The sequence below is a fragment of the Miniopterus natalensis genome, chromosome 14 (genome assembly GCF_054644295.1).
Source record: "Miniopterus natalensis isolate mMinNat1 chromosome 14, mMinNat1.hap1, whole genome shotgun sequence".
NCBI classification, from domain to species: Eukaryota; Metazoa; Chordata; class Mammalia; order Chiroptera; family Miniopteridae; genus Miniopterus; species Miniopterus natalensis.
This window is the reverse complement of record NC_142094.1, coordinates 23,569,206-23,586,032: the sequence shown is the minus strand read 5'-3', so window position 1 is coordinate 23,586,032 and position 16,827 is coordinate 23,569,206. Positions and strand designations below refer to the sequence as shown.

General features: G+C 38.5%; 1 protein-coding gene and 1 pseudogene across 5 annotated transcripts in view; one reads left to right on the top strand and one right to left on the bottom strand.

Moving 5' to 3' along the window:
* Window positions 1-16,827, top strand: part of TET1 (tet methylcytosine dioxygenase 1) — a 115,412-nt gene that overhangs the window by 46,736 nt on the left and 51,849 nt on the right. The gene's annotated exons all lie outside the window — the stretch shown is intronic.
* On the bottom strand, window positions 3,636-3,782 carry LOC148091522 (large ribosomal subunit protein eL39 pseudogene; annotated as a pseudogene).

The window sequence follows — 16,827 nt, the reverse complement described above, 5'->3', positions numbered from 1 at the left end:
AATTCCAAGGGACTGTGACCGAGACTCCTTCCTTCTCTACCTGGCACTTTAGGCTTTTATCTTCCACACAATCCACTCTTCTCCAGAACCTAATACAAAAGACAGAAGCCCGACCCAGAGAAACTCAATAGAGACAAAGGAAAATAGAGGGCAATCAGTAACAACTTAATTACTCTATTTAGGACCCAAGTAGCTTTGAAGAAAAGAAAAAAGATTTGTTTATGAACCAGATAGGTAACAAATTATATTAAATATCCTTCAGGATAAATACAAGAAACAGAACTCACAAAATTACCTCTGGGTGAAGTTTATAGTTTATCATAACGGCAGCAAGCGTATACTGTAATTCTATGTACAATGAACAACGGGAGGGAAACCGCTGAGGTACTTAATAGCTTTGTGGAAATTCTTTCAATCCATGTACCTACAAGTTTTATTAGCGCTGTTGCCTGCGCCAGCCGTTTGTTCCTTTTTATTGTTGAGCAGCGTCCCACTGCAAGAATATACCACATGCTGCTTATCCAGTCTCTGAGATACAGGGATTGTTTCCCCTTTTTTGGCTGTTATGAATAAAGCCGCTATGAACATTCTTATATGAGGTTTTGTTTTTTTAATGGGCATGTGTTTTCATTTCTCTTGGATAAATAGGAGTTATAGAGTGCTGAGTCATAGAGTAGGTGTATGTTTAATACTTTAAGAATCTGACACTTTTCTAAAGTGAGTGTACCATTTTATACTTTCACTGCAATTACGAGATTTCAGTTGTTTCACATCTCCTCCAACATTTGGTTTGGCAGTGTTTTCGTTTAGTCGTTCTAGTGCTAGCTACACTCTGGTTAATTGTTATCCGACAGATGGCTTTATAAAACTGCTTTAATTTATTTTTTAATAATATTGTATATATAACATAAAAGTAGTACCATCATTAAATTACAGTAACATTTTTGGAACAACAGAATTGTCCAGGAGAATGAATTGGCTTCTAGCGTTTCATCATTATAATTATTGTTAAAGTAAGCATACTTTCCTGAAAACAGATTTTTAAAGATGTTATATAATCTGTGCACGTCATGTAATATTGAGCATGTAATAACAACATGAAAAGAATTAAGTTAACTGATCAATGTGTCTCACATTGATGTTTCTCTCCCTCTCCCTCTCCTCCTCTCACTAAAGATATCAATTAAAAAAACACAGTGCACCAGATCTATTTATATACATAAAAAGGGGTGTGGCACACTATTGTAGTTTCCCTGAGTAGACAGATGACTTGGAGTTTTTCCTCGAGTTTTCATTATCTGTATCCGCTGGTGTTTTGTTTTGTTTTCTGTAATACGAATGTAATAAAATCAAAGACTTTTCTAATTAAAATAAAAACCACAAACCCTAACATTAGAATTAAAGAGCAGAGTGAGTAAAGCATAGGGAATGTAGTCAGTAATATAGTTAACTATGGATGGTGCCAGGTGGGTACTGGAAATATCGGGGGGAATACTTTGTGCAGTATTGGTTGTCTAGCTACTATGCTGTACACCTGAAACTAATACAATATAATGTTAAAAGTAAACTGTAATTGAAAAATAATAAAATAAAGAGCAGACCGAGCAGCACACTGAACATTGTGAAAACCATTGGATCCGTGTGAAAGTTCCAGCTAAACCTTGAGGGAGGAAATATGATAGGTGGATGGGGGCTCTTTTGTTTTTTCACTTTTTATTTGGGTATCATTTCTAATTTATAAAAATATTACAAAACTAGTGCAAAGAATTTGCTTATACAGTTTACCCAACATCCCTAAATATCAACATCTTACATAACCATAGTACCACGACAAAAATCAGGACATTAACATTGACACTAGACTAATTACTATTCTATGGACCTAGTTTAAATTTTGCCAGTTTCCCCACTAATGTCACCTTAATGTGTGTGTGTATGTGTAGGACCCAATCTAGGATCCCTCATCACATTTAGTTGCCATGCCTCCTTAGTTTCCAAATTGCAACACTTCCTCAGGGTTTCGGGAATCTTTCCTGACATTGGCACTTTTGCAAATTCCTGGTCAGATATTTTGTAGAATGTCCCTCAAGTTGAGTTTGATGCTCCCTCATGATTAAATTTAGGATATGCATATTTGGCAAGAATCCACAGAAGCAGTGTGCCCTTCTCAGTATCGTATCAGGTCTCATGCCTGAGTTAGCTTTGATCACTTAAGTGTCTGTTGTAATTCTCTATACAATTACTGTTGTGCCTTGTGATGAATGAGTACCATGTGGAGAGATCCTTGGACACTATGCAAATATCCTATTCTATCATATTTTTAGCACCCATAGACAATTCTTCCAATAATTTTTTTTTTTAGCTTCCAATAATTATTATGTGGTGCTTACCAGTTGGTCAATTTCTATTTCTACTATTTCCATCTATTAATGGGAATGCTACTGTAAGGAGGCACCATCCCTCTTCTCCCACTCTTTTTTAAATTTTTTAAAATATATCTTTATTGATTTTAGAGAGAAGAAAGGGGAGGGAGAGAGAGATAGAAACATCAATGATGAGAGAGTCATTGATCAGCTGCCTCCTACAGAGCCTCGACTGGGGATGGAGCCCGCAACCCGGGCATGTGCCCTGACCGGGAATCGAACCCCGATCGCCTGGATCCTAGGTCCATGCTCAACCACTGAGCCACGCCCGGCTGGGCTCCTCCCACTTGTAATTATTTTTTATGCTAGTATGAAATCAAGCTGCTTATATTATTCTGTGGACTGTAATCGATCACTGATAGATACCTGAAGTGTTGAGGAAGACTTGCTTTGTCAGGTTCCAAAGATCAAAGTAGGACTGATGGGTGATCGGTAGGAAGATACAGCATACTGGACTGTTTGGACATAGAGTCTTTTTACTTTGGGTACTTAAGCAAATGTTGCTGAAACACTTTTTAAAAGAAATTTATCATTGTTGTTGAAAGTATTACAGGTGTCCTCCCCCCATTGATCTCCACCCCACACCCACCCTACCCCCAGGCCTTCCCCACACTATTGTCTGTGTCCTCGAGTTAATGCATTTATCCATATAAGTTCTTTGATTAATCTCTCCCCACCCACTCCCACACCCCTGCCTTCCCTCTGAGATTCCTCAGTCTGTTCTATGTTTCTATGTCCCTGGAGTGAGTCACTTTTAATGTAGTAATGCAGAGATGGATCATGTCTTGCAGCAGTAAGTGAATTCATGCCGTTGAAGGTTTCTTTTAACCTTGAGATCCTCTCAGCAGCTTAAGCAGAAAACACAGATGGCCTCTTCATAACTTAACTACTAAGCCTGTGCAATAAGGGTTTTATATCAGAGCATGTTTAGCCTCTGGTGTATCTGTCACATGCTTAGTAAGACCCAGCTGGTACCCTAAGCAAAGGGTAAGGTGTATGGAATTTTATTTTTAATTTTTAAAAGGTCTCACATTTATTATTACTGAACCACCTACTATTGCAGAGAGGGGAAAATCAAGAGAAAAATCATGCTTCAATAATTTCACAATTAAGATGCTCAACTGTTCAGACAGTAGTGATCCTTTTGGGCATTTAAAGATGCAGGCAACCTGAATACAGCATAAATGTGAGCCATCTCTCGTGTGTGATTCCTTATAGATCAAGTTTGGTTCTTCTCCACTGTCTCCCCTTGGAGTTGTACCTGATTTTATTACCAGCTTTCATCCGAATCCTTTGTGGAAGGGGCCAATTCTGCTTTTGTTTCTTGGCTTGGATCCTGAAAGTCTTGTGAGAAGACATGGCTCAGGAGAGCCGATCACACACCATGACGGCTGAGAAAGAGCAGGTGTATGGGACTTAAATGCAATAATCTAAAAATGCTGAGCTGACAGATTTCACACTTCCATATAGCTAGGTTCTCACTCTTAGAACTAAACGTAATGATGTGTACGTTTAGTCTAGCTGACTTTCTCTTAGGATGTATAAAAGATTATTGCAATTGCTGGTATAATTGTGTTCTTTTCTAGTACCAAGTAGCACATCGCTTTATTATTTTTTGCCTACTGCCACTTCAATTCCTTTTAACCACTTTTTCCTTAAAATTTCAGCTTTGATTTACTTGCCCCCAGACATTTCCATTTTTATTTTATTTTTTTAAAATATGTCTTGCCCGGCCAGGCGTGGCTCAGCAGCTGAGCGTCCACCTAGGGTCCCAGGTGATCAGGGTTCGATTCCCCATCAGGGCACGTGCTCAGGTTGCCGGCTCGAACCCCAGTCGAGGGTCTGCAGGAGGCAGCTGATCAATGACTCTCTCATCATTCATGTTTCTATCTCTCCCTCTCCCTTCCTCTCTCTGAAATCAATAAAGATATATTTTTAAAAAATGTCTTTATTGATTTCAAGGAGAGGAAGGGAGAGGAGGGAGAGAGAGAAACATCAATGATCAGAGAGTCATTGCTCGGCTGCCTCCTGCGCGCCCCCAACTGGGGATCGAGCTTGAAACCCAAGCATGTGCCCTGACCTGGAACCAAACCACCATCTCCTGTATCATAGGTCGATGCTCAACTGCTGAGTGCCAGCCGGGTGACATTCCCTTTTTTTTAAATGAATTTTATACTTGTCTTTATTTCCATGATTTCTGAAATGTTTCCAATGAAGTGATACAGTTTTAACAAATTTATTTTATGTTCTTTTATTTACTTATTTATTTTAGTATACCTAAAATATCAAACTTTATTTTTATTGCAATTTATTCTTCCCTAGCTTTATTGAGCGATATAAGTGATGTGATATATACCACCATACTGTGTATGTTTAGGGTGCACAATGTTGATGATTTGATATATGTTGTGAAATGATTACCATATATTTTTGTTCTTTTAGAATGTGACTGAAATTTTCTTCCCTTTTAGTAGCTTGTAGCAGTGGTCTCATTTATTACTAAATTTTCTCATTTCTGTATTTTTCGATTAATTGTTAGAGTTAGAGAGTCTTAGATATTATTTGAATCTCTGATACCCAAGTTATTGCTCACCCCCGGCAAAAGTCCTTTCTTTACCATATTTAATCCAGCTTTTAGTCCCTATGATTGCTCTTTCCCAAGCTGATTCGTTTGAATCAGTTTTGCAAGTAAAATATCAAAAGGCCCTGTAGGAATTGCTTCATTATTAATGTCTAAATGTATAACATCTGCTGAGGCTTATTCATGCCTGGAGCTTTGTGCTCTCAAAACTCAGATTCCACGGCTGTCATCTCGTTTCTTAGCAAGTACCAAAATGGTTTAAAAACAGGCCGCATGCCTGGCCAGCCGTGGCTCAGTGGTTGAGCATCGACCTAGGATCCAGGAGATCGAGGTTTGATTCCCGGTCAGGGTCCATGCCCGGTTGCCGGCTCAATCCCCAGTTGGGGGTCTGTAGGAGGCAGCCGATCGATGACTCTCTCATCATTGATGTTTCTCTCTCTTTCTCTTTCTGAAATCAATAAAGATATATTTTTCAAAAACAAAGAAATAGACCACGTGAGTCTCTGGGGCACCTTTCCAGAGGGTGCAGAGTAGAGGTATTTTAGGGTGGGGTTGTAACTTTGTAACTCATCGAAGAGGTGAGAAAATTTCAGCCATAGCAGAACACCCTCAGTGCTCACAGAGTAGGAAACCATTTCTAGGTGTTATTTTTGTTGATTTTTATTAAGAACTTTACAGTTATGTCAGTCTTTCACAGCCTCAGTTGTATGTTAAAATTTGATGAGTTTTCTATTTTATTGTGTAACACAATCTTTTGGGAACTGGGGAATTCAGAATCCTGTTCCTTCTTTCTGATTTCTGTTTTTATTCTTGTTTTCCTTTTCCTTCATTGGATTTATGTTCCATGATGTTTATTATGTTTATGAGGAATTAGAAAGTAATATAGTCCTAGATTTGAATTTGTCTATTTATAACACTCAAAGGGACATCTGTGGGGAAGGGGGAAAGTTCAGTGTCCTCTTCTGTATGTTTGTAATGACTTATAACTGTAATAGATTTTTTTATAATGCTTTCATTTTTATCTGGCATTTTATTTGCACCAGGAAATTCATGAAACAGTGATGGCAACACATGTGCTGGTGTTTGGTTTCAAGTAATGTGTGTGTCCAAGCAGATGACAGTCTAGACACTATTATCTCTCTCTTTAAGTGTAAATGATTTCGTAGTGGACAGTTCAGCCCCCCTGACTCACCCAGGTGGACCTAGTATTAATATTTGTCTTACATTTTTTTTCAGACCTTTCTTATTGCATAATACAAGTACCTTATACAAAATGGTATGCCCTGATATGCTTTTTAAGGCTTCTTTAAAGTTCTAAAATACAATAGAAGAGTTTCACATATGACATTTGTATAGTTCAGAATTATTACAAGAACACACTCTTCATCACCAAAGGATTAAGAAATAGGACATTGCTAATACTGAAACCATCTGTGTATGTCCCTCTACCATCTCACCATCCCCCAAGAGTTAATGTCTTTCCTGAAGTTAGGATAATCATTTCCTTTCTCTTCTATAGAAAGTTTTACCCCTTCCATATGCATCCTTAATAATATAGTTTTTTAATTCAACCCATAGGCTTTATTAAGATTTCACCCATTGTCCTACTTTGTCCTCTCTAGTGAGAATTTTTCAGGTCTAGGATCCAATCTAGGATCACCTGTTGCATTTCAACTGTCGTGCCTCTTTAGCTTTCCTTCATCTGGGTCAGTCTTAATCTTTCTTTGTTCTCTCAATTTTGACATTTTGAAGAGAAGGGGCCAGTTATTTTGTAGAATGTCCCTTGATTTAGGTTTTGTTAGACTTAGGTTATGCATAGGTGGTAGGAATACCCTAGAAGTGACCCTGTGTTGCTCCAGGTGACCCTATCACGTTGCAGGTGATTGTGACTCATTCCCATATTGGTGATGTTAATTTTGATCTCCAAGTCCTGGACATGTCCTCCAAGTTTCTCTGCTATAAAGCTACTATTTTCCCCTTTGTAATAAAGTACTAACCTGTGGGGAGATTATTTGAAGTTTTGTGAATAATCCTGTTCCTTATAGTACACTGATGGCTCTTGCCTGAATCAAATTACAATAATAATTTTTGCCTGGCCGGGCGTGGCTCAGCGGTTGAGCTTCGACCTAGGATGCAGGCGATCGGGGTTCGATTCCCAGTCAGGGCACATGCTTGGTTGCGGGCTTGATCAATGACTCTCTCATCATTGATGTTCCTATCTCTCTCCCTCTCCTTTCCTCTCTCTGAAATCAATAAAGATATATTTTTTTAAAAAATTAAAATAATAATTTTTAAACTCTAGCATTCCTTCCGCATTTATTGGTAAACATTTTACTAACTTATTTACTTCCTGTCAATATGAATACATGGATTCCGATTTTATTCAGTAGGTTATAATACATTACTATTATTACTTATTTTGATGTTCAGATGTCCCAGATTCTTCCAGTGGGAGCTCCTTCAAGCTGGCTTCTGTGCCTGTCACTCTTTGGGCACAAGATGGTCCAGGCTTACTTTCTCAGTCCCAGCTCTGGACTCAGCCATTTTGCTAAAGTCCTGGTTCTTTTTAGTAGGAAATGGTATTAGAACCCAAGATCTGGAATCTAGGTGTGCTCATTGCCACTGAGGTGTCGTTGCTCAGGTCCTTTCAGTGGACAGGCCGGGGAAAATAACCATTTCATATCATTCTTGCCTTTCACCGTTTTGTATTTGTAGCTCTTTTTCTCACCATGAGAAGCCTAGCTCACAACAAAATCAAAATCAATGTATTTACTCCTTTGCTCAGTGCTACAATACATATAAACTTGTTTCGGTATTACAATACCCACACTACTATTAACAATAAACCTACTAGCTTATTAAGTGAAATTTAAGTTCTCTTTATAGTTCTTTTGGTCCTTTTATCTTCGGACTGAGAGGAGTGAAATACTGTAGCCAAAAGTTATTTGGATTCATTCTTCCATTTTTCTTTAATATGGTTGTTACTCATTTGGTATCTCGTTAAGTTGATTTATTTCTGTTTGTATCCAACTTTGAATTAAAAAAAACAAAACCCAAAAACCTTGTTAATTTAATTTTTGGCATTTTAATTATGATGTATCTTTTATTAATTGATTTTTAAAGAGAGAAGAGGGGAGAGTGAGAGAGAAAGAGGGAAAGAGAGACACATTGATTTGTTGTTCCACTTATTTATGCATTCATTGATTGATTCTTGTATGTGTCCTGACCAGGGATTGAACCTACAACCTTGGTGTATGGGGATGACATTCTAAGCAACTGAGTACCCTGACAGGGCAATGATCTGTGCTGGTATAGACCTCTTTGGGTTCATCTTGTTTGGGACTGTCCACTCTTCCTGGATTTCCATTTCCTTCATCAGGTTGGGGAAGTTTTGAGTCATTATATCTTTAAATAGGTTTTCTGTCCTTTTTGCTCTCTCTTCTCTATCTAGAACCCCTATGATTCAAATGTTGGTACTGTTGACATTGTTCCAGAGGTCCCTTAAACTAGCCTCAGATTTTAAAATTTGCTTTTCTTTTTGTTGTTCCAATTGGGTGTATCCAATACCTTGCCTTCCAAATCGCTAGAAGGATTATCTGCCTCATCTAATCTGCTATTGATTCCATGCAATGTATTCTTCATTTCAGTTGTTGTGTTCTTCATTTCTAGCTGGTTCTTTATGTTTTCTCTCTCATTTTTTATGTTTCCTATCTCTTTGTGTAAGTCCTCACTGAGATCTATGAGCACCTTATAACCAGTGTTTTGAACTCTATCTGATAGATTGGTTGTGTCTGTTTTTTTTGGTTCTTTCTCTGGTGTTTTGTCCTGGTCTTTTGTTTAGTACATATTTCTCTGTATTCTCACATTTTGGCTGTCTCTCTGTGTTTGTTTATATGAATTAGGTGCAGCAACAACCTTTCCTGATTTTGAAGGAGTGACCTTGTGTAGTAGCTACTCCTTTGTAGACTGTGTGTCCTGGGGGTTTTGGGCAGGCCAGCTGAAGCTGGAGCATGGGTGGGCCATAGCAGTGGGGAGGGGCAAGACTTACCAGGGCCTGGACCTATAGCTGGAGTAAGGACAGGGTACACTGGAACCTGGAACTGAAGCTGGAGCAGGTTTGAGTTGTCGGGATTCCCAGAGTGTGGTCTGCAGGAAGTCCTGGGGATAAGCCACAGCTGCTGGGAGCTGTAGGTAGTCCCCTGTGAGTTGAGTTGAGTTGAGTTGAGTTGAGTTGAGTTGAGTTGAGTTGAGTTGAGTTGAGCTGAGCTGAGTTGAGTTGAGTTGAGTGGAATCCCTGGGGCAAGTTAGGCTGCTGGAAGCTGGGGCTGGATCAGGATGCAAGGGATCTGTTTCTGTGTGGTCTCTCCCTCTCTCACTTTCGTTATGTAGAAGCTGTGCATTGTTTTAATTTTTAAATTATTACTGAGTTTTTCCAACTTTATTGCAGTATAATTAACAAATACATGTGTAAGATATTTAAAACATACAATGTGATGATTTGTTATGTGTACAGTATATTATATGTACATTATAAAGAATTCCCCTCATCGAGTTAATTAACATATCCATCACCTCACATATTTACCTTTCTTTTTTGTAAGAACATTTAAATACTACTTTTTTAGCAAATTTCAATTATACACTACAGAGTTACCAACTATGTTGTCACCATGTTATACATTAGATCCTCAGCCCTTAGTCATCTTGTAATTAAAAGTTTGTATTACCATGTTACTAACCTCTCCCTATTTCTCCCACTCTCCTAGCCCCTGGCAATCACTTGTCTACTCTCTGTTCTATGCGTTTGACTTTTATTTATTTTTTAGATTGCACATATACGTGGTACCCTGCAATTTTTACCTTTGTATGATATATTTCACTTAGCATACTTCTCATCCGGTTCATTCATCTGGTTGCAAATGACAAAGTTTCTACTTTTTTTAAAGTTGGATAATATTGCATGATATATATTGCATTATTTAAAACCCATTTTTCTGTGGGCAGGCACTTAGGTTGTTTCCTTACCTCCATTATTGAGAATAATACTGTACCTCATTGAGGTAATAAATCATTGTGGTTTTGATTTGCATTTTCCTGATGATTACTGATAATTAATACTTTTTCATGTACCTGTTTGCCATTTGTGTTGTTGGAAAGATACTCTTCTCAACCTCCCTGCGTATACATACAGAAGTCTGTATCATTTGTCCTTCAGTAGTTTTTTCATGATATGTTTTAGACATTTTGTCATTTCAGAATGGGATATATTTTTTAAAAATATATCTTTATTGATTTCAGAGAAAGCGTGGGAGAGGGCAAGAGAGAAATAGGAACATCAATGATGAGAGAGTCATTGATCTGCTGCCTCCTGCACGCCCCCGACTGGGGATCGAGCCCACATCCCGGGCATGTGCCCTGACTGGGAATCGAACTTCGATCTCCTGCATCCTAGATCAATGCTCAACTGCTGAGCCACGCCTGGCCAGGCAGAACAGGGTATTTTAATGGCTACTTAGAATTCCATTCTACAGATATATCACACTATACTTTATTCACCCAGTCCTGTATAATTTTGAAATATTGGCTGTTATGATGAAGCTCAAACAAGCCTTCCGTAAATATTCTCATGTATATTTTTATTAAAGAGAATTCTAAATCTCGAAATGTTTTAAAATTATTAGTTTTACTAAAAAGGGAGAACTGAGGAGAAATTTCCAGCATTGTAGTTATCTATGGAAAAAAAGGAGGAAAGAGGGTAAATCCATCCTGGTATAATATTGGTGTGTAGTACCTCTTAGCTTCAGGACTCTGCCAGGAAGTGCTTATTTTGGTTCATCTTCCTGTCTTGCCAAGATTGAATCATGCATTGAAAGGAGTTAGATTAAAAAGCAACAAAAAGAAGACCAAAAGCTCAGTTATGGGGAAGGATGACACAGAGGCAGTGGTACTGGGTCCTGCGGACTGTTTTGCAGGAGGCAAGAAAATACAAGTACGTCTAACATAACGTTCCCAACCAGTCCTGACATTTTAAGAGTCTGGTTCCAGAAGAGCCACCTTCCGAAAACAAATATTGGAAAAACTGACATTTAGAAAGGAGGACACTCTATTCCTTTATTCTAAAATAACATTTACAAATGAATACAACAGAGTTGGAGAATCTTTCCAGATTAACTCACCATGTAAGACCTGTGTTTCTTTTTCAAAAAAGTTCATTCGTGTGTTTATTCATCTTTTATTCTTAAGATAAACATCCAACTTTTAAAATGAAAATTTTCAAACATAAAACAAGTTGAGAGAATAATACTTGAAATTTTCTGCAATAAACACCATTATACCTATGATCTTAATTCAATAGTTCTCTTTTCTTTTTTTTTGTTTTTGTTTTAATGTGTATGGGCCCTTGGAAGGTTGTAGATATCATCATTAGAGTTGTGGTTTTTGGTGTTTTGTTTTTAGTATGTCTTTATTGATTTCAGAGAGAGGAAGTGAGAGGGAGAGATAGAAACATCAATGATGAGAGAGTCATTGATCGGCTGCCTCCTGCATGTCCCCCACTGGGGATGGAGCCCGAAACCCAGGCATGTGCCCTGACCCCGAATCGAACCTCGATCTCCTGGATTCTAGGTTGGTGCTCAACCGCTGAGCCACACCAGACGGGCAGTTAAATGTCTTAATAAGACCATTCCAGGCAATCATAATACCATTATTAGAATTCCCTGATATTAGCTAATATCTATTCTAAGATTTGTCCCCAAAGCAAAACACACATTTTGAGCTTAGAAGACAATCACCAAGACCAAAGTCCAAGATGAGGAGACAGCAATGCAAACAAAGTTCAATCAATTAATATGATAAATATCTGTGCAGAGATAGTAAAGGAAGGAATGTTCAGTTTTATCTGAGTAAGGCTGGTGTAGAGGAAAAAAAAAAGGGCAGCTTGATTCTATCACCTGGGTGATTGTTAAGAAATACTTGATTCCACAGATCACCTTTCTTCTAGTTCTCAGTGTTTTGGGGCAAATTGGGGAGGGACAGTTGAATAACGAAAGGTCATTCTGTGTTTAAGTTGCTTATTGAGACCAGACAGGCTGCTTCTAGTAACCTAGGGGAAGCAAGGCTGGAGGTGGGGGTGGTGTGGGAGTAGTGTTGTTGCTAGAGACATTCTGTAAAATTGGCCAAGGAACTGGAGGCCTTACTTGCTGGACTGAAAAATGTGAATTTTGCTCTGGGGATTAATAGTTTCCAGGTTGCCTTACCAAGCTGCTGTTTGAATCTTTATAGAATTTTTACCTTCAGACGTAAGGGAATGTTGCAAGAGTTAGTTTAGAATCTTTATTTTCTGGGGTAATGTTGATGTTTAGCCAGGTGCAGCATGGAATATAGCCTAAAGCAACACAATTTGCATTTAAAAAGAACCCCTTAAATAACTGCAGTGTATAATACTTGAAATTTGGGTAGTACTAAGAAACTGACTTTGTGATTTTATTTTATTTTAATTAATTTAAATTTTAAAATGGAGGTAAAGTAAAATATTTTTCAATTAAATACAACTTGTTTTGGTGTCACTACATTTTACATGGTTACCATTGAAAATTTCGCTTGATCTGAGATTTATTATGTGTGAAATACACATTGAGTTTCATAGACTTCATATTAAAAAAGTAAAATATCAGATGCTTTTTCTTACATCAATTACATGTTGAAATAATATTTTCTTCATGGTGGCTTATTTCTTCTGTTTCTTTTTACTTCTAACAACTGTTAGACTGTGGTCTCCATAAGATCTGGAACCTTTTCTCTCCTGTGGTACTCTATAAATATTTGATGAAAGAATGCACTGGAGAAGAAGCAGTGGGAATGGGGAATGCAGGATGGATGGGAGAGGTTTTAAGGAAAACTGACGTTGGAGGCTAAAGTTGGTTCTTGATCATATGAGGCTCCTCAGAAGACATATGGGTTATAAGGTGGATTTTGAGGTTAAAGCAGATTTGAGGAAGTAGTAACTAGGTAATTTTTAAACATGGTTGAGTTTTTATTTCCTTGTGAAGATGTCCAGCTGGTAGACCACTGAGTTTGAAGTTTCAGAGAAAGATCTCATCTTGATGTGGGAGTAATCGGCAAACAGATGTTGGCTTAGAGCAAGTATGTAGCCTGTGGGGAAGGAGCCAGAAGGGAAAGATTTACAGATCTTGAAACTTTATCTCTAGAATGCTCTGTTTCAGTTAGGAATGTGTAAATACTTCTGTGCGCATCACCACCGGCTAAGTGCTGAATAAATTCTCAGTATTCTTGGAGCTTATGTTTTTAGAAATCCTAGACAGAAATAGACATTACTTTTTTCTTCAAGGGGGAAAATTGGAGGAACAGACTAGAGACCCAGGCCACATGGACACTATGGAAAGAACTGAAAGTTGAAATTTTTTTGGTGTCTTGTAAGATCATGAATGAACTAGTTATCTGTTGCCTTCTGGAATGAGTTAGATAAGGCAAGTTCTGTGAGTATTATCTCTGATCATGATGAGAGAGCATTCTAAACATAATGAATGATAACAGGATTTGTCACGGGACAAACCTTCTGAAATCTTGAGCATTTAAATGTCATTAAACAAAACAAAACAAAACTAAGGCATTTGGAGGCTGCCCTCGAGATGAGCCTTGTTGGGATAAGTGCATATAAACAATATTTGTAAATCTAGAGTGACTGAGTCTTGTTTGGTTGAATTAGACAATCTTCAACTTGTTTTGTTTTTCAATTGTTTTTTAAATAAATGTGACAATTCATCCTGGGGTATTATTTAATACCAATAAGTTTTCACTGAATCTTAGTCTCCTAATTATATGAAACTGAAATTTTTGAGGAAAAGGGTTAGGAAAAAGGTAAAACATAACAGGGCTATCCAGAAATAAGGAGTGTTATATAGTCCAAGGAACAGTTGAAGGAAAAATAGACAGTGACCTCTGACCACATCTTCAAGAAGTAGATTTTATTTTATTTTATTATTTTTTGAATTTACCTTTATTGAAGAAGTAGATTTTAAATTGGGTTCTAATTTCACCCACTTTCCTTAATAACTTTGTATGCACCCAGTGTTCATATACTGCATTTGGACATATGGTAAAAATATTTTGAATAGCAATACTCTGCTGCTACAACTCGCAGAAGACAAGTAGGCCATTGGGTTCACAAAAACAACAATTCTCACAATCTGAGAAAAGAAACTACCATAGGAATTGTGTTGTTCTTTTAAGTTCTAATCATCTATGGTAATCTTAGGTCAGTAAACATTAGCAAATATTAGTAACTAATGGACTTGGTGAGAATGTTAATACTTACTGCTAAAATTATGTGTAGAGCACTGCCTTGGGGTTAAACATTAGGATATTATTAGACCTCTGGTTTGAGTCCTGGCTCTGAAAGTATTGATTTGACATTAACTAACCTTTCTAAAACCTTATCAGAACCTTTCTTATCAAAAAATGGAGATAATAGTGCTACTCATCTCTGGAGGAAAAGCAAAAGAAATAATTCCTATAAAGTGGTTCTGTTGATGCATGGCAAGTAGTAAATGCTCAATACATAAATAATGGCTATTAATAAACATTCTCTTAATTGTGGATTTGAGCCTAAAATTACTAGGTTTTTGTTACATGTTGAAGGACAGGTAGAAAAGATCTACTTAACATGTATTTTTACATTACAGTTCTTTCTCACACATATTATGGGTTTTTTCCACCCATGTAAATACATGGTTTCATTTAAACCTCAGAGTAGATCTGTTCAGTAAGTACTATTACTAGTCCTGATTTATCTTAAGGAAACTGGCTCAAAGAAGCTTCACACAGCAAGGACTTGCTCTAGGCCACAGGGTTGGTGAGATATGGAATTGGGCGGGTAGCCAAAGTTTGTTTGATTCCAGTAAAGCCTGCATTCTTAAAAAATAACATGAAACATTAAGGTATACGAAAAGTATAAGGAGTTATACACTGAACACCAGAGTCAGTTATTAACTTGAAGCATGGATAGGAGAGTTCATGAAAGGGCTGTGGGTTTCAGTTGAGAATCCTTGAAGGAGCAGGCTCAGGGACATACCTGCAGTCCAGGGAGAGCAGTGAGGATGCCTGAGAAAGAAGCTCCAGGGCTGACTTGCAGATCATAGAGATTCAGCTGAAAGTCTTGAGGGTCTATAAAAATGCAGATTAAATCATTGGTCTTTAAGGAATGATTGGATTTGGCAAGTGAGGACTCCCAACCCAGGGGGTGGGGGTTGGGGGGTGGGGGTGAGGGTTAGGTAGCCATTTAAGATCCCAATGAGGAGGGAATTTGATAGGATGATAGCTTGAGGCAGATTTGGGGTCTGGAAGGTTTTTGTCTTTTTCACTGGTGGTCATTCTATGTACTGTTTCATAACTCCAGAGGAAGAGGGCCAGAGACATGGACACCTGTGACTAGAGAGGTTTTGTTCTTATATCAGTCATATTTTCCACACACCTGGAACCAACCTTCAATTTACCTGTTTTTTTGATTAATTAGAAGTGGTCCCTCCCTCTAGTAACTGGTGTCCCCTCCTCTTTTGCCCCACCCTCAAGTTAAAAGATTTACTTTGGATTGTAATACTCTGTGACCGAGTGAGGGTAGAGTTTTGTTCAGGATAGGAGTTTAAAAATTAGAGCAGAAAAGAAGCCAGGGTGTGGTGCACAGAAGTGAGAAACTTCTGAACTCTCTGTCATGGTTCCTATTGGGCCCAGGCAGGACATAGACCAAAGGCCTTTTTACAGCACCAAGGTAGGTCAGGTGGGAAGGAGTGCTGCTGACCCAGCCCCTTAGATGCTCTCCCTTCCCTTTCAGGCCAACTGGTCCTGCCTTTCTATGGTCTTTGAACCCCTAACCAGGTGGCTGTAGGCAAACTAGAGAAGCAGAAATCATAGGCAGAACTCAAAGAGTATTAGAGCTGCAAAACCTGGTAGACTAGGTGTCTTCTTTTTATGCCTAAAAAAAGGCAAAAGAGAACTTAACGTCTGGAATTCTGGACTTAGACAATTTCTAGGAATATAAGGTAGCTGCTTTGTGGGTCCCCTTTGAAGGCAGAATTTGTGTGTGTTAAGATTTTATTTTAGAATTTCTTTGGGTGGTTCCTTGGTGAGTAGCTGGCTCATCGTTCCTTTTGATTTTAATTTGGTTTTGTTAGCAAGTAGTTGTGGAGAGCATTGCACAGAGTTTGATTGCAAAGCTGGGGCTCTACTCCGTGCTTCTTACTATGAAGCATGGGGGGTAAATGATAGAATCAGGCACGATTGTGTTCCCTGCGAGACGGCGAGACCTTGGTTCTTGAGGGAAAGGTTTCAGTCAAGAGATAAAGGGTAGAAAAGCAAGCAGGAATTTGTTTTATGTTTTAATTTTATTGTTGAAAGTTTTACAGATGTCCCATTGATCTCCTGCACCACCACCCCTTCACCACACTATTGTCTGTCCTTGGGTTATGCATAAATTCTTAGGTCAATCTCTCTCGCCCTTCCCCTCCTCTTCCCTCTGAGATTTTGACTGCAGCCAAAAGTACTTTAGGACAGTGAAACAAGGAAGGGCATAGAAGTAACAGGAGAGCCTGGGCCAGGCTGCTTGGGCTCATAGGGAAGTCAGAGAAAAGGGGGCCTTGGAGACAGGTTCAGGGGGTTAGCCTGGGACAAGCTGTCTCTGCCCATTGCTCCTCTTGTTGCAAGTCTCTTGGGGTCCCCTCAGAGGGAAGAAGCTGAGGAGGAGATGGCGCTGGTGTGCTCCCTTGGGGATGGGGGAGAGCACATTGGGACCTTCATTTTCCAGCAAAAAGG